The 22,390-nt window shown below is 38.8% G+C and overlaps 1 long non-coding RNA gene across 3 annotated transcripts in view; it reads right to left on the reverse strand.

Annotated features, from left to right (window-relative positions):
- Positions 1-4,504: 4,504 nt before the first annotated feature.
- The window catches only part of LOC144313927 (uncharacterized), a 67,461-nt gene continuing 49,575 nt past the window's right edge, over positions 4,505-22,390 (reverse strand). For all 3 annotated transcript variants that reach the window (XR_013379577.1, XR_013379575.1, XR_013379576.1), the window contains exons 2-4: positions 8,274-8,386; positions 7,090-7,163; positions 4,505-4,815 (exon numbers count right to left, since the gene is read on the reverse strand). This is a non-coding gene — a long non-coding RNA (uncharacterized LOC144313927). The remainder of the gene's footprint in view (positions 4,816-7,089; positions 7,164-8,273; positions 8,387-22,390) is intronic.

The following is a 22,390-nucleotide window of genomic DNA, read 5'->3' on the forward strand; positions in this document are numbered from 1 at the left end:
ATTTTCTGGGAAGGGCAGAGGACTTTGGGGGCTAGAGAATTTGCTGAGGACATGAGGCAGGGTCTGGAGAAGGGAAATTGATATTGCATATGGACTTTAATTTTTGTTCTACATCTAGTATCTGTCATCCTGTTATGAGACTCCCTAGGGTTAGTGATTACACTCCTGTCTTTCATTTTGGTCTTTCCATAGGTAACAATAAGAGAGTTGTTTAGGATAGGGGTGCTCTCTCTCTGTAAATGGTTTTTGAATATACAAGTTTCTCCAAATCAAGGATCCCATCATCTGGCTGTTAAAAAATAGACTTTTTTTTAAAGGATTTTTTTTATTTATTAATGAGAAATACAGAGAAAGAGAGACAGAGATGCAGGCAGAGGGAGAAGCAGGCTCCCTGATGTGGGACTCGATCCGGGGATCATGCCCTGGGCTGAATGCGGTGCTAAACTGCTGAGCCACCTGGGCCGCCCAAGTAGACCTTTCTTAATGCAACCCCAACAGGCCTTTTCATGGCAGAGCAAGGGGCATAAGCATCCCCCAAAAAGGCTGCAAAATCTGCAGCCCTCACAAGATGCAAAAGCTCACTCCAGAATTGGCCCAAGAAAGCCAGACCTCTGTTGCACGGGCAAGTAAGGATGATGTGGTGTAAGCAGCATCTCTGGTTTTTCACATGTGAGACTCCTTCCAGTCACAGACCTGCTAACCTGTGACACTGGGCGGGCACTGCCGATGGGACCCTTCTTGTACCGACAAGACAATTAGGGTCAAGATGACAAAGGCCTTTACAGACCGGGACCCCTTATGACAAACCCCTGAGAAGCCAGGTTGGCCCGACGGAGAGGGTGCTGATGGGGACTTCCTGTCTGGGATCCCAGTCTACTCAACTGGCCACCAGAGTCTAAGTGCACCCTCCAGAAGGGAGGGACCTGACGGAACTTTCTCCCAGGTCATGGAGCCAAGCTCTCAGGTGAAGAACACAAGGAAGATGTCATCTGGTTGTTAGAAGGGACCCACAGCAAAGTTTGTCTAAACAGACGCCCAGCTGGTGAGAACCATGAATGCGCCAGTCTGGGGGCCTGGCTCCAGCAGCGGGCTAATGGGGCTGTGCCTGTGTACTGCCCTCTGGTTCCCCTCCTCCTGACAGAGGACAAGACAGAGGAACACAATGGCCACCTGCGGGAGGAAACAACAGGACTCACTTTAAGTCTTTACCGGAGTCATCCACCTGATGCACTAGGCTCCCCAAGTGATTCTTCTGACTAATCCTAATTTGGAAAAAGGAAAAGGAATGCTCAGCACCCCCACTTTCACCAGACCTTGCCGGCAGAGATCCAGGAGACCCACACGGTGAAAGTTCTTCATTTCTGCCAGCTTCTGTCGGGAGTCCCAAGATCTCCCCTGCAGCAGTCCCCAGAAAGAGGGGTTCTTGGTGGAGAGACTTTTAGAGTTTTTCCCAATCTGAAGGGGTGGGCAATTTTTCCCTCTTCCCTTTTAGGTTCTTTGGTCTAATTAGTAAGACAGATTGGCAGGAGAAAAACTTTATATGTATAGGAAAACTATAAAATTAGAATCACAGGTGCTCAGGACATTGCGCCCTGGACACCACCATCCTTAGGAAAGCACAGTAGGGCTCCAGGATCCTAATAGGGTGAGAAGCCTCAGGAAGAGGAGAAAGGCTGATGTTTGATATTCAGACATTTGCACCATGTAGAGAACTAGAGCAGAAAGGTTTGTCCCTGGTACAGGTTCTCTGTAAATTCCTTCAGGCAGTTAAGGGACAAGTAAACACCTTTACCTGAGTCTGCTGGGTCTTCTATGCATTTGGCTCAAAACCAATCCACATGCCAACACAGAACCTCTTGGGGTGATGTGTTCTCCCCTCCCCCGCCTTCATTCTCACCTGTGAAACTTCTCCAAGCAGAGTCCTAGTTGGCACATGGTTCCATCTCAACCAGCCTCATGGCTCTGGTCAAAACTCATCTGAGCTAGTTCTGTCTCATTTCTGGAGGTGCAGACACAGGTGGGCTCCCAAGTTTGGTCTATATTGTGCAAGCAACCATATCTAATAAACCACTTTCAACGGAAACAAAAAAAAAATGGCTAATGATTACAACAGACCATAATCCCAGGTTTGGAGTCCTGAATGCAGCCAGTCACAAGAATGTCCTAGATATTGGGCAGAAGCATCTGCATGTGGAGTTAGGGCAGGAAGTGGCATCCTGACATTTTCCAGATTTCCAAGTTTTAATTGCTCTGGTGATCTGAGTAGGTGCACACAACAGGCATGAAGATGGCCTGTACGTGAGCTGTTGAGGAAGGTGGTTTGCTTAAGTTCATATCAAGTTCTCCCCTTTAGCTTGCATGGATTCAGAAAAGGGGCATTTTTTATTCTTAGTGATTCTAAGACAGAATAGGAAAAAATTAAATTTTGGAGTTAGATCCAAATATCAGAGAAACTTGAACTCAGGATTCAGTTTGTAGGTAGAAAACAATACGTCTGACATTAGAAGCCTTAGAATATTTACCCACAAAGGTTATTAGTAAATAGTTTCTCTACAATTACTTATTTCTAGTCAAAGATAATAAAAAATTATTGTTTGCCAAATAGTGATTGGCCAGATAGCTTAAGTCTGCTTTACCAGATTTTTAAGGAATATCAGATTCGACTTTTACAATCTCAAGATTAAGAAGCCAATCAAGACGCACCATCAGATCTCACCTGCAGTGGCTCTAAGATTGGAGTTTTCTTCAAACTGCCCCAAATACCCAGAGGCTCCTGGGCCTGCCTAGAAGTGATCTTTCTCACTCAACCATATCAGGCTGCTGGGAACCCTGTAACAATACACCAACACTGATTTTTCTAAGGGGTGTTACTGACGCCATAACTCAACTTAGTCCCTCAAAGCTCTTGGGTCAGCTCTGAGTCTATACCATTCTCAAATATGATGTCTTGGTCAAAACCTTGCTAATATAGCCAAAGCTTCCACTTGGGTCCTGTTACAAAAAAGACAGGTTCTTATTAAACTTTTGGAAGTAGTATTGTTATGGCAATAAAGCTAAGAGCTTCTGCATTCTGGAGGGATCAGATAGGAAGGAAAAGATTAATCATCTTCATTCACAAAGGTCTATTTTACCCAATTGTTGATAGCTTAGGAAAAAAAATAGATTTGTATAATCTGGAAAAACAAAACAATGCTTTTGAAACATCCTACAGGTTTTAAGAGTCTCCCTGAAGATGAAACAGTTTTATACACACACTTTGCCAAAAGCATCAGAAAAAAAAAATTACTGTAAATGACAAAGACTTAGGAATGGCCATGGTTAAAGTATTGTTCAGAGTTCACAGGATAAGCAGGTGTAGTTATTACAAGGCAATAATTAAGTGACAATTTAAGGTACTTAGTGGACATTTTTGACAAGTTTCCATGAACTGCAGGTGCTTTCTATAATACCTGTATTAGTAACATACCCACATATATAACTGCAGGTTTATCATTACTTGACGATGCACCCTGCATCATTTAGCAAACCAAATAAACCTAGTTAATCTAACATCTCTTTTACAATGTGAAAGACAAATATTTTGAGATTTTCCAGAGACTTGCTGGAAAATCTCAAAGTTAATTTGAGCACAGACTATTTAGCATTTGATTTTGGGAAACCACCAAAACGTTTGAACATTTGATTAAATAGGATCACAGATTAAAATACTGATTTAGGGGACATGGGAACAGGATTCTAAAAGCAAGTACTGAACTCTACATAGGTGTGAAACTGCTTAGCACCCCTGAGAACAAGAGACTGGGTTTCCTTAAGAAATCAGAAAGGATGAAAACCTGAAGCTCAGGAAATTACTCGGTAAAACACACAATTTTTGCTATGCAGGCAGATTGCTTAAGAAACATAGGGTTCCTACTGAAGGAATGTCAATAATCTAAGAAAGCTTTTAAAGTAGAAAACTCAAATTCTAATTTTGCTCTAGTGTACTGATACTGAAACTCATTTTTTTTTAAATCTTAAATCCATTCCTGTCCTCGCTTGACTACACATAAAGTTCCTCTCCCAAGATCCCTTTTCCATAAATCTTCTACAGCCTTTTTTTATGTATGTTCAGATGTTTTTTCCTGGTTCTTCCCCCTTTTTCTCATTCTGGAGCAAGCCATCATTTACTTTCCTTTATTATTTGAAAGTAGTTTTAATTACATGTATTGATCAGACTTTTGAACTCTTAAAATCCTTAATTCCTAGTGAAAACTAAGCAAGCAATTGTGGATATTACCCTTCTATTCTCTGGATTGGCCAACTGACAAATGCACTTCCTGAGTTGTAGAAACATTTTTCCCGATAATAAATTCTCTGTGGCATCATTCTGTGCAGGTTTCAACCAATCAGTGAATAATGTTGTGGCTGGACCAGCCCCTATGGTTCTTATGAGTGCCAGACCCCCTCAGCAATAACCATCAGGAAACTTTGATAAAATAAAGGTTTATTCCTTACAAGAGCTGGAAATTACAGAACACACCTGGGGCCACACAGTGAGGTCACAGGTAGAAGGAGAGCGTGCACATGGCCCTGGGCTTGTGCTCCTTTTGAGGGCAGGGGTCAGGGGGCACCCAGGGTTTTCTAGGCTCACTGTTCAAAGAGCAGAGATTTAAAGAATGGTGAGAAAAAAAGCAAGTGGCTTACATCGTCGGGTATCAACGTCAACCAAGATCTCCAAACACAGAAGCCTGGTTCATTATTAAGTCATGTGCTGGAAACACGCTTATTGGAGAGCTCCATCACTGGGGTGAGTGCCTGGGAAATCCATGTTTAAGGCTGAAAAGTAATACACACCACTCTGGGCTTTCAAAAAGGGACAAGACAGGTTTGCTTACAGACCCAAATACACAGTTCCTCTGTAAAAGGAAGCGAAGAGGGGATAAACCTATGTTCAGTGGTTAACGCTTCAGTATTTTATTGTATTTGGAAATCACTACAAGGAATGTCCAGCACCTGTCTCCCTGTAACTCTGAGGCTTCAAGTCACCAAAAAGATTTTTGAAACTATTTTAAGGCGACATACCATAAAACGTAATTTGTTGAAAATTTCACTTCTTAAAAAAGAATTCACTTTTCACATCTTACAAGTATTTACTTGTTCTTTATTATGTTTAGTCCCGAAAGTGTCACAATGAACTGCTAACCATCTTCAGTTATCTTTCCTACTGCAAAATTCTGTAAGAAAGAATATGAGCTTACTTGACTATTAGTGAAAGCAGTAGGATAAAGTATTATATTTAATGCCGATAACTCTGAAGATGTGGACTATTTTAATTAAACAATGTAAGCCATATTTATCAAAGATTATCCTAGACCACGGGATCTTGAGAAATATTTCCTTTCTCTACTTCTGAGGGTACACCTGATTTATATAAACACTTGTCCTTAAGCAAATTAAATGGAGTTCTTTGGATGGGTTCACCAAAACTTGTAGAGGTTAAAAAAATAATAATTTAGAATATAGACACAGACATATAAATATACAATTGGAATCAGATCTCATAACTTCACTTTAAAATTTTAGCCTTACGACATTTACAATAACCTACGACTAATTGATAAACAGCTGGATTCATGCTATTGTTTCTGGAGAATAGAAGACACTTCCTTGCTCAGATGGCTCTTTTTTTGGCTAGTAATTGTGGAAGAAACCTAAGATACTTCCTAAGACTGGTTTTTCAACTATCCTTTTCATCTTTAAGCTTCTGGAAAGAAGAATTACCTTGTTTCCAGAAGAAAAGGTACAGCTGCCAGTTCCACCAGGAAGGACGTTTGTACCCAAAATTCAGATCTTTTACAGGATGTGAAAGCCTTTTGATATGAATAAGGGGGGTTTTGGTAAGAACCCACACTGCTCCAACTGCATTATCTTCAGTTTGCTTCTTTGTATCAGGGAGATGACCCACAACTAAGACAGAAGTCAGGAGGTTCTTACAATCTGGATTTAAAGTTATATATCTTTGTAAATTTCAATAAGTCTTTCCTCAGAAGACTTAGAGTGTTTTTCTTTCCCTCTTGTTTGTACAAAGTTTTATTTTTAGCTTAGGAGACAAGGCATAAAAGAAAGTTCTTCTTAACAGGCTGTGCATATAAAGTTTCTAATCTGGCCCATTTCCGAACATAAAACCACTCAAACACCTTTTAAATCTCTTGTCAGGTTTCAGCCAGAATAGTAAAAAAAAATTTCTGGCAATATTCAACTCTTTGGATGCAACAGGCATTCCCAAAGAGGATGAAAAACATGCCACCTTCCCAGGAGCCAGAGCCATTCCCAAGGTTGGCCAGAAGATTGACTCAGACGATTCCCCTGGGGGAGTGGGGTAAGGCAACATTTAATAAGACCCCAGCTACAGATCTACTACAACCGACTTTTGTGTTCAGCCACATTTTTGGGGCTTCCCTCAAAACTAATAGTCACCAACCCAAGTTCTTGGTACCCAATGGGTACCTGGAGGCAATTTCAGGAGTCACAACTCAAAGATCTACTTATATGTATTTTTGCATGTCACCGCGACTATCTGGGAAGGAAGGGACAACAGGAACGTTACTTTCCTTCTCTGCCCAGGCACAGCAGAGATTGAGAGAGTTGACCGGCAAGAATTCTCACCTGTGGCTGGATTCTGCCATTGCCCCCCCACCCAACAATGCCATTGGGAAAGGGTGGGGTGCCCAAGGGGGTCTCATCCTGGTCCAGCACAATCTGTGCAAAAAGAATAAAACAACTCTCCCTCTCTTCATTATGGGGAGTGCTTAGCTGAGACCCCTCTCTCTCTAGGACGCCTCATAAACACGAGGTAAGCTTATGTAGGCTGAATGGTCTCCACTGTGGTCACTGTAGTTCAAGATGACCTTTCATCGGGTTGACCTGCTCACTCAGCCTTAAAGCAAAATTTGATTCACCCCAGGCTCCCCAGGGGAAGGGGGTGATCCACTGTGCATCGCACGAGGACCCAGTCTCAGCTCTGGAACTAGGGTCCAGGATTTGCCAGAGACCTACCCATGACCTCCAGAGGTGTCAAGAAAGCACCGTGCTCAAGGGGCCCTCAGGTACCTTTGCCCGGCTGCTTGCTGCTCCTGGGGGTCAGTGAGAGTCTCCTTTGATCTCCTCTTCAGACATCGGAGCGGCTGTAAGATAAAATGAGGCCTATTAAAATTAAGGGGTTTTTCTCTTTGAGCCAAAATGGGTTTAAGCCAGGCAGCATTCCATCTCACAGATGGGAGGTCCAAGTTGCTGTACAAGATGGAAGAGTTTTAGAGGCGCAAGGGAGTAGGAACAAGGGGGTTATGCTAGACAGAAAAGCAGGTTGGTTAGTGTAAGGTCGCTGTCCTCAGGGGATGGCAGGGCTGTCGGGCAGATGACCTGACTCATGCAGATCAGAGGTTTCCGGTTGAGCCGTTTGAGATTCCATTTCTGGAAGAGGTTCTAATTTTGTCTTGGTTTGGCGACCATGGGGCTCAGGATAAGGTACTTTATTTTGGGTCTGTCATCTTGTTTTTAATGAGGGAGCATTCACAATCTTATTAAGAGCAGACCAGAAGTCTGAGAAAATCTTTCATCTGCTGAAAAGACAAGGACAAAGTTTTAAGTTTATACGAGCACACTACTGGTATGAAAGCTGCAGCCGCCCCGGAGGGAGTGGTGACCACCAGAGGTGCCCCACTTGTAGGGGAGACCAATGTTTCCCTGCTAGGTTCTTTGGCTGGCCTGATTATTAATGGTCATTAATAGAAGACAAATTTCATATGCACAGGAGCCCCATAAAAATAGACTCACAGGGAACCAGGCAATTCAAATATTTGTCCAGCCATGAAGTCTCAGAATACAGAAAGTTCAGCTCTGGGAAGAGTCCCCTTTCTGGTATAGGCCCCCTACCTAAATTTTCAGGCTTTTAAGGAGTTAACAAGTTCTTCCTGAGTTTGCTGGGTCTTAACTGATTTTTAGCTCAAAGAATTCACGTGCACCCTGATAGTGCATTCAGGGATGGTCTATCACACTCTCCCTCAGAGAGTGGGGAGAGAGACAGACAGACACGTTCTCAGCCCATAGCATCCCACACAGGGGACACAAGAGCAGCGACAGCACCGCTCACATACCTCCTAATACCATCATACAGGGGTCAGAGTTGAACACAAACTTAGGAGGCATCATTCCATCGATAGCACTTAGGTTTGAGGAAGTCTGCTTACTACCCTAATTTGCTCCTAGCACTAAAGCCGACAAGGACAAACATTTACCTTATCTGTGTTTCCAGGCACTCCTGCTTTAATTTGGTCATGAAGAACTGGTCATTGCAAATGCGTGAAGGACACCAGAAGATGCCAATATTTTGGATCACTATAGATCATTCCTGCATCGGAGAGAAATTCCTAAATAAGATACAAGCATAGTGATGTGGGCATCTTGGTTATGTCAAAAGATGCTAAAAAAAAAATGTGGACCGATATATTTTATGAGGTCTATCAAACCTCTCAGCTTCAGAAAAATGCTCAGTTTGGCAGTGGCTACTTTGAACCATAAGAAGTATCTGATTATAATCCTTAGAGAAGGAGCATGAAGCATTTATCTTGTGGAATCCAGACTCTACAGTTCCTGATTTGTCTGCAGGCTCTCTGGGTCTTAAGAACAAGTTCTAAAAATAGGACCTTAACTCCTAGCTTAGTAAGTAGGTAGGAATAACTCTTTGTACATTAACCTTTGCAAAGAGAAATGGATAAATTCGAGTGATGAGGTAGCCCTATGGTTCAGGATTGTGACCCTGACCCCCACACAGGTCCATGTGCATGGTCTGTCCTTCACTACTCGTGTGGGGACAAACATGTTACTTGGACCCTCTGTCTCTGAGCTTCAGGTTACTTCATAAAATGGAGACAACAGTAATGAAGCCTACACCTCATAGGACCATTAGGAGAATGGTGTTCCTCTTTGAAGCCCTGAAAACAATAGCTCAGTGCCTGCTACCCAGAATATAAATGTTAAATGTATAGTTCTTCACAAGAATCCATCTTGAAGGAAGGTCCAAAATACCTACATCTTAGAGGATCCCATCAACTATGCCAAGTGGCACCCAAATTCCCATCTCAACCTTGTAAGCTATTCAGGGGAAGAAGATCCTTCTAGGAAAATCAGCCACTGCTGGTAACAGGACAAGATCAGTTCAGGCTAACTGGTGTCTCAAAACTGAAGACATTTGTACAGGAAGTCCAAGTACCCCAATACCAAAAAAAGAGTAAACTTCTTTAAAAGGTGCTAGAAAGTATACATGTTATTCCTTAGAGTGTATCTGAATAAGATTTTGATAAATGGCCAGTACACAAAATCATGTTTATGAAATTATCTGAAAGGGGAAGAAAACCTTATACACAGATGTATTCAATATCCACTCCTAGTAAAGACTCTACTGTAATAAAACTGGGAACTTTAATAATTTCTGATATGTTTTTAAGAGGAAGTCTTGATTTGTTTTTATTGAATTTTGGTAAGAAAACCAGTATAGGAAGGGATGATGAAGTAAACAATACAAAAGGGTTTTGAAGACTTGCAAGGGGTTATAAAACCTTCTTAGGCTAGAAAAATAAGACATTCTAGACTGTGACAGCTCTATAGTTGACATGTTTGTCTTGATTCTCTTTCCCTTTTTGCTGTTTCAAAATTATTTCAAACTTTTAATTTTTAATATAAATGTATTCACATTTTATAACATTTAAATGTTATGAAATACTTGCTAGAGCAAAGTTCTATAATGCTTCATAACCATTGATCTGATTTTATTGAATTGATAATGTCTAAGAATTTTCTATATTTTGAAATATAGAACATTTTGTTGTTCCATAAAAGCTCTGTAATTTAGATTATATATAATCTTTTGGGTTTTTTGTCATTTTTAAAAGTTTGATGTGCCTGTGTCTTTAGGTTTTAAAAAATAAAAGGCTTTAAACAGGAAGGGAACAGTGATATAATTAAACCCAACAATTTAATACCCGCCAAAATTTTAACATACAAAATAAATGAACTCTAGTATCCACTTAAACAGCCATTTATTAATCCCATAACTAGAGCCCAGTTCTCAATGATCAGCACCCCTCGTAATATGATTTCAACATCCTGGATGTGAGTTATTTAGCCCTTTCAAAATTGTAGAACACAGGAGAAACAAGTTTCTTTCCTGATTAAATCACATCACCATATATACCTATCAAATGGAGTCTTGATTTTAAGGTAGAAAGTATAACAAACCCCATTTTGCCTACCACACTGTTTAAGAAATAGAGTAATAAGTACACCTCTGAAGCTCCTTGTAAACCCCTTTTTATCATGACCTTCCTCACACTCACACTGATTTCCTCAGACTCAAGGCTCACCACAATGAGTTTTAGGTTTAATGATCACTGTGTTTTCCCTTAGAGATTTGTTACCTACATACACATTCCTTTTTTTTTTTTTAAGTTTTACGTGTATATGTACTTTTATACATGAAGTTCACAAATATATACAGAGATGTGTGTCTATATACATTTGCATATTATAGTTATCTAGAAATAAACAGCATGTAATTTTATATAGTTTTTTGTTGTAGGTTTTTGGGGATTTACCTATGTTTGAGTGAAGATGGAGTTCGTGACTATCATGCCCTTTTGGGGTTTTTATTGAAGGGGTGGTCCATTGCTTATTTTAATAAAAGTATACTTAAGGTGTACAACATGGTGATTTGATACTCAGAGTGAAATGATCAGTGCAGTCAAGCTAATTAACGCCTCATCCCCTCACAACCACTGTGTGTGTGTGATGAATGCACCTAACTATCTACTCTTAGCATGTCCAGTATTCAATACAGGATTACCAGCTGCTGGCCTTCATGATATATAGGAGATCCCTGGACTTATTCTAGAGCACACCAACTTTGGGCCAATCTCCCCCATTCCCCTACCACCTACTCTCTGCTTCCACATATTCAACTTTTTAATTTCCACATTTTTTTCTTCTGTATCCAGCTTATTTAACTTAGCATGCTCTCCAGACTTATCCATGGTGCTGTACATTACAGGGTCTCCTTTTTCATGGCTAAATATTTTGTTGTATATATATATATATATATATATATATAACAATTTCTGTATCAGTCTGTGGACACTTAAATTGTTCCCTCTTTAAACCATTGAGAGTAACGCTGTAAATGAATATGGAAGTGCAGCTATCCAGATCCTGATTTCATTTCTTCTGGGTAAATACCCAGAAGTGAAAGGGCTAGATCATATGGTAGTTCTAATTTATTGAGTTTCCATGTTGTTTTTCCATGGTGGTTGCACCAACTTATGTTCACACAAACACTGCATGAGAGTCCCTTTTCCCTATATCTTCATGGACACTTGTTATCTTGCATTTTCTGAATGGTGATCCTAACTGATGTAAGGGGATATATCTCATTGTGGTTTTGATATACATTTCCTTGGATCAATGAAGTTCAGTCCCCTTTCACATCCCTTTAGGACTTCCGTCTTTTGAGAAATGTCCATCCATTATCTAATGTTTTTTCTCTTGAGCCATAGTTCATTACACATTTTGAATATTAGCTCCTAATCAGTTACATGGCTTTGTACAGATTTTCTCCCATTCTGTAAGGTGATTTTATCTTGTTTACTGCCTCTTCTGGTGCGCCAAAGCTTTTAAGTTTGATGCAGTGTACTCATTTAGTATTGTTTCCTGTGTTTTTGTGTCACATTCAAGAAATTATCACCAAGGCCAACGTCAAGGAGCTATTTCATGTTCTCATAGGAGTTCTGTGGGTTTAGGACTTTTGTATTTAGTCTGATTGAGTTATTCTGCATGTTTTAAGACAAGGGTCCAAATTTCATAATTTTGAATGTGGATACTGTTTTCCCAACACCATTCCCTTGAGATTGTGTAATTTTGGTGCCCCTGTCAAAAACTGGTGGACAATATATACTTGGATCTCTAGGGTCTCTGTTCCATAAGTCTATGTTAGCTCTCATGCCAGTATCCCAGTTTCAGTTACAGTAATGTTCACTTATGAAAAGCCCATAGCTAGCCGTCGACAATGGGGAAAGATAAAAAGCTTTCATTTAATAGCACAAGGCAAGGATGCTCAGTCTTACCACTTCCATTCAACATAACTGCCTTGAGAGCAAAAGCTAGCAGACCCAGAAAGAAAAGGTATCCCCAAACAGAAGAAATTATCTGTTTACAGGTGACATTCTCACATGTAGAAAACCTTAAAGACTTCCCGAAACTGTTGATACAAATTCCATAAAGTTGCAGAATAGAATACAAAAATAGGGGATCCCTGGGTGGCTCAGCGGTTTGGCGCCTGCCTTTGGCCCAGGGCGCCATCCTGGGGTCCTGGGATCGAGTCCTGTGTCAGGCTCCCGGCATGGAGCCCGCTTCTCCCTCTGCCTGTGTCTCTGCCTCTGTCTCTCTATCATAAATAAATAAATAAATAAATAAATAAATAAATAAATAAATAAATATTAAAAAAAGAATACAAGAATAAGTTGTGTTTTTGCACATAAATAATTTCTCAAAAAGGAAGCAGAAAACAACCACATTTAAAACAGTATCAAGAGGAGTTCTGGTTTAAGACTTAACTCATCTCCTCGAAATGCACCAAATTACATCTATTAATTGAACAATTCCTTCTGAAGAAAACCTGAGGGCTTACTGAACAGCTATCCAATAACTGGAGAGAGAAGAGCAAGAGACAGAGACATGGTGACAAAGGGAACCCCAACTCCCCAACACTGTGATGGGCAATGAGGAAAGGGTACTTAGGAACCAGGAACAGGGGATCCCTGGGTGGCGCAGCGGTTTGGCGCCTGCCTTTGGCCCAGGGCGCGATCCTGGAGACCCGGGATCGAATCCCACATCGGGCTCCCGGTGCATGGAGCCTGCTTCTCCCTCTGCCTGTCTCTGCCTCTCTCTCTCTCTCTCTCTCTCTCTGTGACTATCATAAATAAATAAAAATTAAAAAAAAAAAAAAAAAAAAAGGAACCAGGAACAGATCCCTCTCCATACTTGGACACAGCAAAAAACTGTCATATTAAAGAGGAATTAGCATACAAAAGAGACGACACTAGAACTCTAGGAAGCAGTAGAGGAGCTGTAGGAAAGCTCTCCAGGTCAGAGGCACTAGAGAACTACAGTTTATGTTCCTACCCAACCTTGGAAGTGCCCACCCAGAGCAGTGTCGGGACTCCCAAATGGGCAGATTTGCTCATCTCAGTGAGCTTGCAACTTCAGTGAGGCCAGAGTCCACAAGCCCATGCCAGCCCTGGCTGCACTGAGGCATAGGAAAAGCAGCCACAGGTCAAAGGGTCAAGTGGCTGTGTGAATGCTCTCCACTTCACCTGAAAAAAAACAGACCCAAGTCTGGATGTCATCAGGGGCAGGTTCAGAAGCCATAATTGGGAGGTCACAAGGCTCTAACAGGCAAAACCAGATGCCGTCATTGGAAGCTGTCTCCTCACAGGGAGCTCACAACCTCATCAAGCCCAGGTGACTTACAAGTCACCTCCTGTGATGCTGGGGCATAGAAAACAAGGCTTTTTAATATTTTTATTTTTTTTATTTTTAAAATTTGTTTTTTTATTGGTTTTGTTTTTGCTTTTTCTTTATTTTTTTTTAATTCTGTAAAAAGCCACAGTTTAATAGCCATTGTCAGCAAAAGACACCAAGCACACAGTCTGCATAACAGAGACTATGCACAAGACCACTCCAACTTTAGGAGAAATAACATTTCAGCTAACCCATAAAAACACTGTCAAGCAAAATGGGGAGACAGAGGAATATGCTCCAAAAGAATACAAAAATAAATCTCATAAAAAGAACTAAATGAAGCAGATAAGAAATGTGTCTAATAAAGGATTTAATATAATGTTCATGGGCAGCCCGGGTGGCTCCGTGGTTTAGCATCTGCCTTCAGCCCAGGGCATGATCCTGGAGTCCCAGGATCAAGTCCCGTGTCGGGCTCCCTGCATGGAGCCTGCTTCTCACTCTGCCTGTGTCTCTGTCTCTTATGAATAAATAAATAAAATCTTTAAAAAAAAATAATGATCATAAAGATACTCACTGGGCTGGAGAAGAATGGAAGAACTCCATGAGACATATAATAAAGAAAAAAGAGAACCACAGTTGAATAAACACTTCAGAGAATCAAGAGTAGATTAGAAGAAGAGCATATCAGCAATCTAGAAGATAAGGTAACACAAGCTGAACAGGAAAAAAAAAAAAAAACCCAACTTTAAAAAAAAAAAAAAAAAAAAGGAGGATATATGGGACACCGGGGTGGCTCAGCAGTTGAGCATCTGCCCTCGACTCAGGTCATGGTCCTGGGATGGAGTCCCACATCGTGCTCCTTGCACAGAGCCTGCTTCTCCCTCTGCTTGCGTCTCTGTGTCTCTCATGAATAAATAAAATTAAAAAAAATAATTAAAAGAATATATTAAAAGATCTCCAACATCAAGCGAGTATTCACAGTATAAGAATCCCAGAAAAGTGTAGAAAACTTGTTTGAAATAACTGAAAACTTCCATCACCCCTGAGGGAAATGAATATCCAAGGCCAAGAAGCAGAGTTCAAAACAAGATGAACCCAAAGAGGTCTAAACTGGAGCACAAAATAATATGTCAAGGGTTAAAGATAAAGAGAATCTTTGAAAGAACAAGAGAAAAAGTTGCCTAAAAGGGAAAGCCATTAAGACTATATCAGCTGATTTTTCAGCAATACTGCCAGCCAGAAGGGAGTCCCATGATATACTCAAAGCGCTGAAAGGAAGAAATCTGCAGACAATACTTTACCTGGCGATGTTATGTAGACTTGGAGAGTTTTCCAGAAAAAGATAAAGTTTATCCACCACTAAATGAACCTTATAAGAAAGATAAACGGTGACAGTAAGCACATACCTATCAATAATTACTTTGAATGTAAATGGACTAAATGCCCCAACCCAAAGACACAGGGTGACAGAATGGATAAAAATGGAAGACCCATCTCTATGCTGCCTACAAGGACATGCTTGCAGATCAAAGACACATGCATATTCAAAGTAAACGGAGGGAAAAGCATTTATCATGCAAATAGAAGTAAAATGAAACCTGGGTTGCAATACCAATATTAGACAAAATAGACTTTTTAAACAAAGACTAATGAGAGACAAAGGAAGACATGATGTAATCCTAAAGGGAACAATCCATGAGAAGATATAACAATTGTAAATATTTATGTATCCAACAAGGGAGCACCCAAATATATAAAGCAACTAATAACAAAATAAATAATAGTAAGAGTAATAGAAGACATTAACACCTCACATGTATCAGTAGATAGCTCAAACGGGAAATCAACGAGGACACACTGGCTTTGAATGACACATTCCAGCAGCTATATCTAACATATTCAGAACCATCCATGCTAACAGAACACACGGTCTTTTCAAGTGTACGTAGAACATTCTCCAAAATAGATCATGTATTAGGCCACAAGTCTCCACAAATTCAAAAAGAAGTCATGCCATGCATCTTGTTTAACAATGCTACGCAACTAGAAATTAGCCACAAGAAAGAATCTGCATAGACCACAAATACATGGAGGTTAAATAGCATTCTATTACACAATGAATGGGTCAACCAGAAAATCTAAGGAAATCATAAAACATATGGAGACAAATGAAAATGAAAACACAGTAGACCAAAAATCTTTGAGGTAGAGTGAAAACTATTCTAACAAGTTTATAACAACGCAGGCCTACCTCAACAAATAAAAATCTCAAACAAGGTAATTGTATTTGAACTAGTTAGAAAAAACTCTAAACCAGTGCAAAGGAAAGATTTGAGCAGAAAACAAGCAAAATAGAAAAAAATGTAGATGGAACCATAAGATGGCGCTTTGAAAAGTTCAATAAAATTAAACCTTTAGGCAGACAGTTAGGGAGAAAAAAATCAGAAATGAAAGAACTAACACCACAGACATAAAATGCATATAAGAGATTATCATCTTATGAAATATTATATGCCTAATTGGGAAACCCAGAGAAATAGATAAATTCCTAGAAAACATAAGCTCTCAAAACCGAATTACTAAGAAATACAAAATTTATTCTATCAGCAATGAAACTGAGTAATCAAATTTCCAACAAACAAAACTCCAGGACCAGAGCACTTCACAGGTGAATTCTACCAAACATCAGTAGAAGTATATCTATTGTCTTTCCAAACTATTCCGAAAAACTGAAGAGGAAGGAAAGCTTCCAATTTCATTTTGTGAGGCCAGCATTACCCTGATACCAAAAGCAGATAAAGATACTAAAACAAAACAATACACCACAGGTCATTATCTCTGATGGACAGATGCAAAAATCTTCGATATGAGCAAACTGAATCCAACAGCATATTTACTCATTCACAGATCAAGTGGGATATTCCTGGAATACAAGGGTGGTTCAATATTGGCAAATCAACATGATACATATAAACAAAAGGATAAAAAATTTGTGATCATTCCAATAGATGAGAAATGGCTTTTGACAAAATACAACATCCACTTGTGATAGAAATCCTCCAAAAACTAGATTTAGAGGGAATATGATAAGGGCCGTATATGAAAAATCCACAGCTATCATCTTCCTCCATGGTGAAAAATGGAGCTTCTCTCTTAAGATCAGGAGCAAGAAAAGGATGAACACTCGCCACTTTTAATAAACATAATATTGGAAGTCAGTCACATCAATTAAGAGGCATTCATATTGGTAAAGAAAAACTATCACTATTTTCAAATGACAGTATACATAGAAAATCCTAAAGATATCATCAAAAAGCTACTAGAATAAATGAAATCAGGAAAGTGGCAGGATACAAAAATTAACACCCAGAAATTGATAGCATTTCTATACCCTAATAAAGTTGCAGAACTTATAAAGACAATCCCATTTACAATTTCACCAAAAAGAATAAAATATCCAGGAATAAACTTAACCAAAGAGCTGAAAGACCTGTACTCTGAAAACTAGAAAAAAAAAAAAATACACTGCTAAAAAATTAAGAAAGATGGAAAGATATTCCATACTCCTGGATTGGAAGAATTTATATTGCCAAGAGTCCATATTACCCTGTCTACAGATTCAATGCAATCCCTATTGAAATACCAACAAAACTAGAATCCTAAACTTTTATGGAACCCCAGAATACCCCAAATAACCAAAGCAATTCTAAGAATAAAGCTGGAGGGATTACAACTTCAGATTTCGATATACATTACACAAAGCTATAGTATTCAAAATGTATGGTATTAGCACAAATACACACATAAGACAACAGAACAGAATGGAGAACCCAGGAATAAAGCTACAATTATACAGTAAAATAGTCCCTGACAAAAAGATGTAAGAACATACAACCAGGAAAATAGAAGTCTTTTTAGTAAATAATGCCAGGAAAACTGTACAGCTACATGCAAAGGACAACACTGAATCACTTGCTTACATGATACACAAAAACTCAAATGTGAGACCTAAAACTAAAAATCCTAGAAGAGCACAGTCATTTCTTTGATATGGGCTATAGCAACATTTTTCTAGGTAAGTCTCCTGACGCAAGGGAAACAAAAGCAAAAATAAACTATTGGGACTACATCAAAAAGCTTTCACATTGCAAAGGAAACCAACAAAACTAAAAGACAACCTACTGAATGGGAGAAAATATTTGCAAATGACCTATCTGATGAAGGGCTAGTACCCAAAATACCCACCATTTGCTTCGACGGGGATGGAACTGGAAGGTATTATGGCTGAGTGAAGTAAGTTAATCAGAGAAGGACAAACATTATATGGTCTCATTCATTTGGGGAATATAAAAAATAGTGAAAGGGAATAAACGGGAAAGAAAAAATGAGTGGTAAATATAAGAAAGGGAGACAAAACATGAGAGACTCGTAACTCTGGGAAAGGAACTAAGGGTGGTGGAAGGGGTGGTGGGTGGGGGGATGGGGTTACTGGGTGATGGGCACTGAGGTGGGCACTTGATGGAATGAGCACTGGGTGTTATTGTATATGTTGGCAAATTGAACACCAATAAAAAATAAATTTATAAAAAAAAAAACATGAAGAACTTCTACAACCTAACACCAAAAAAAGAAAATTCTAATTTCAAAGTGGGCAGAAGGCATGAACAGACATTTCTCCAAAGAGAGCATACAGATGGCCAACAAACACATGATGAGTGATGCTGAACATTTTCTCTTCAGGGAAAAGCAAAACAAAACCACAATGATTTATCACCTCACATCTGTCAGAATGGCTAAAATCAAAAACATAAGAAACAAGTGTTGGTGAGGATGTGGAGAAAGCTCTGGTGCATTGTTAGTGGGAATGCAAAATAGTCTAGCCACTTTGGAAGACAGTTTGAAGGTTCCTCCAAAAATTAAAAATAGAATTAGGAAAATAAAATAAAAAAATAGAATTAAGGCATATTCGAGAATTATCACATGTAATTCTACTCACTATGGGGTATTTAGCCAAAAAATATGAAAACAGTTTTGAAGAGATATGTTCCTCCAGTGTTTGTTGAAGCATTATTTACAAAAGCCAAATTACGGAGGCTACCTAGGTGTCCAAGACAAATGGAAAAGGAGATGTACATACATTTACACGGTTTGACATTATGCAGCCATAAAAAAGGATGAAATCTTGCTATTTGCAGCTATTTGGATCTAGAGTGTATAATGCAAAGTGAAATAAGTCAGAAATACTGTGATTTCACTTATGTGCAATTCAAGAAAAAAAAGACCCCCCCCCAAAAAAAAATACCCCAAAAAACAAAACCCAGACTCTTAACTATAGAAAACAAATTGATGGTTGCCATGAAGGAGGTGGGTGAGGGGGTGGGTGAAATAAGTGAAGGGGGCCAAAAGTACACTTATCATGAAGAGCACAGAGGAATGTACAGAATCATTGAATCACTATATTGTACACCTGAAACACTATATATTAACTATGCTGGAATTAAAATTTTAAGAACAGACTAAAGTCCTTAATATAGCCTTTTCTGATAAAGGAAGCAATTGTGTAGCAAGAAGAAAAAAAATGTTCAAGGGACCTTTAATTGGATAGGAAGTGTCATAAGTAGACATAAGAAAAACATTAAAAATATGTAAAATATGACAATGTATACATAAGATGTGGAGAAGGGAGTAAAAAGCGGAGAGGAAAAAATCTTTTAGAATATGATTGAACTCAAATCACCATCAAATAATTGAATGTGATTCAACTTTAATCATAATTAATAGAGACTGCTATTTACTTAGAATGTTATACATGAACCTCATGGTAACACAAATCCAAAACTGAGATATATCCAAAAAAAAATAAAGAAATCCAAACACTATACTCATTCAAAAAGAATAAGAACTAAAAAACAAAACAGAAAACAAAATTTTAAGATGAAGTACCTATCAATAGTTACTTTAAATGTAAATGATCAAAAATAAATAAATAAATAAATAAATAAATAAATAAATAAATAAATAAATAAATAGAAAGAAAGAAAGAAAGAAAGAAAGAAAAGAAAGAAAAGAAAGAAAAGAAAGAAAAGAAAGAAAGAAATGTAAATGATCTAAATGCTCCAATCTAAAGACAGAGTGGAAAAATGGAGGGAAAAAAAAAGTCATCTACATGCTGCCTATAAGATTTATGTCAGATCTAAAGACCCACGTAGACAAAGTGAAGGAATAGAAAAACATTCACCATCCAAATTGAAGTAGGAAAGAAAAGCTAGGATAGAAATACTTTTATCAGAGAAAATAGACTTTAAAACGAGGATTGTAACAAGAGACAAAGGAGGCCATTATAAATTGATAGAGGGATCTATCCAACAAGATGATTTAACAATTATAAATATCACAAGTGCCCTCCTCCGTGATATCCATCACCAATTTAGCCCATCCCCTGAGGAGCACTGGGGATTATACATAAGTGATAAATCACTAAGTTCTACTCATGAAACCAATATTATACTCTATGTTAACTAGAATTTAAATAAAAACTTGATGCTAAAAAATATAAGTATCTATGCACCCAACAGTGGAGCACCTAAATACATACAGCAATTATTAACAGGAATAAAGATAAACTAATATCAATAGCTAGATCATCCAGACAGAAAATAAGGAAATAATGTCTTTAAATGATACATTGGACCAGATGGACAGAAGATATATCCAGAACATCCCATCTCAAGACAGAATCTACATTCTTTTCAAGTGCATATGGAACATTCTCCAGAATAGTTCACATATTAGGTCATAAGAGAAGCCTCGATAAATTTAAGAATGAAATCATAGTATGCATCTTTTCTAGTCACAACTATATGAAACTAGAAATAGATCACAATAACTGGGAAAACACCCATGGAGACTAAACCACATGATACTAAATAGCCGATGGATTAATGAATCAAAGAAGAGTTAAAAAAAATACATGGATACTAATGAAAATAGTCCAAAAATCTCGGGCACACAAGGAAAGTAGTTCTAAGAGGAAAGAATATAGCAATACAGGCCTACCTCAAGAAACAAGAAAAAGCTCCAACAATCTAAACCTTACACCCATAGGAACTGGAACAAAGTGAGCCCAGGGTGAGAAGGATGGAAATAAAGATTAGAGCAGAAATAATGTAGAGACTAAAAAAATTGAAAAGATAAAACTGACAAACGTTTAGCTAGACTCAAAGAAGAGAAAGGACCCAAATAAAAATAATAAATGAGAGAACACAAATGACACTACAGAAGAAGAATACAATGAAAAATAATATGCTAGCAAGCTTGGCAACCTAGAGAGATGGATAAATCCCTGGAAACCTGTAAATCTTCCAAAACTAAACCAAGAGGAAACAGAATCTGGACAAACTGATTGTAAGTATTGAAATTGAATTGGGAGGAAAAAAAAAAAAAAAAACTACCACCAAAAAATAGAAATTCAGGACAAGATGGATTCACAAGTAAATTCTACCCTTTGAAGAAGAGTTTATCTATCCTCCTCAAACTATTCAAAAAAAAAAGGAGGGATCCCTGGGTGGTGCAGCGGTTTGGCGCCTGCCTTTGGCCCAGGGCGCGATCCTGGAGACCCGGGATCAAATCCTACGTCGGGCTCCCGGTGCATGGAGCCTGCTTCTCCCTCTGCCTGTGTCTCTGCCTCTCTCTCTCTCTCTCTCTCTCTCTGTGACTATCATAAAAAAAAAAAAAAAATTTAAAAAAAATAAAAAGGAAAAGGGAAGTTTCCAAACACATTGTACAAAGCCAGGATTACCGTGCTACCAAAAACCAGATGAAGACTTCACACAAAGAGCAAAACTATAGGCCAGTATCCCTGATAAACATAGATGCAAAAATCCTCAAAATAAAGGCAAAAAAAAAACAGTAACAATACATCAAAAAGATCATTCACCACAATCATCTGTGACTTCCAGGATGCAAGGATGGCTCAATACTCACAAAATCATCCTCCAGCACATTGCACCACCATTACCCTCCAGCACATCCTCCTTCCTCATCCTCCAGCACATCATCATCCAGCACAGCAACAAAAGGATAAAAATCATGGATCATCTTAATAGATACAGAGAAAGCATTTGACAGGATTCCACATGTATTTGTTATAACAAAGTGTAACAAAGTAGGTTTTGTTTAGAGAGAACATACTTCAACATATGTAGGGCCATATATGCAAAGCCCACAGCGATCATCCTCCTGAATGATGGAAAACAGCTTTCCCCTAAGGTCAGGAGAAAGACAGGATGTGCACGCTCACTGCTGTTATTCAACAAGGTAGTGAAGTCCTGGCCACAGCAATCAGACAAGGAAAAGAAATGAAGCATCCATAGTCGTAAAGAAAAACAGTCACTATTTGCATATGACAGGGTACTGACCATGGAAAATCCTGAAGATACTACCAAAACACTATTAGAATGAGTGAATTCAGTGAAGTGGCAGGACACAAAATACCCAGAAATTGGTAGCATCTCTATATACTAACAAAGTTGCAGAAATTAGAAAAGACAATCCCATTTACAATAGCACCAAAATAAAATAGCTAAGAGTCAACTTAAACGAAGGAGTGAAAGATCTGTACTCAGAAAACTACTGATGAAAGAAGTTGAGGAGGACACAAAAACATTCCATGCTCATGGCTTGGAAAAATTTATATTGTCACGACGTCCGTTCACCCAAAGCAACCAACAGATTCAATGCAGTTCCTATTGAAACACCAACAGCATTTGGTGGTGTCATGCTAAGTGAAGTCAGTCATGCTAACACAAGTAGGTTTCCACCCACGTGTGCAATCTAAAAAAAAAAA

This window comes from Canis aureus, chromosome 5, assembly GCF_053574225.1.
Source record: "Canis aureus isolate CA01 chromosome 5, VMU_Caureus_v.1.0, whole genome shotgun sequence".
Taxonomy (NCBI): domain Eukaryota; kingdom Metazoa; phylum Chordata; class Mammalia; order Carnivora; family Canidae; genus Canis; species Canis aureus.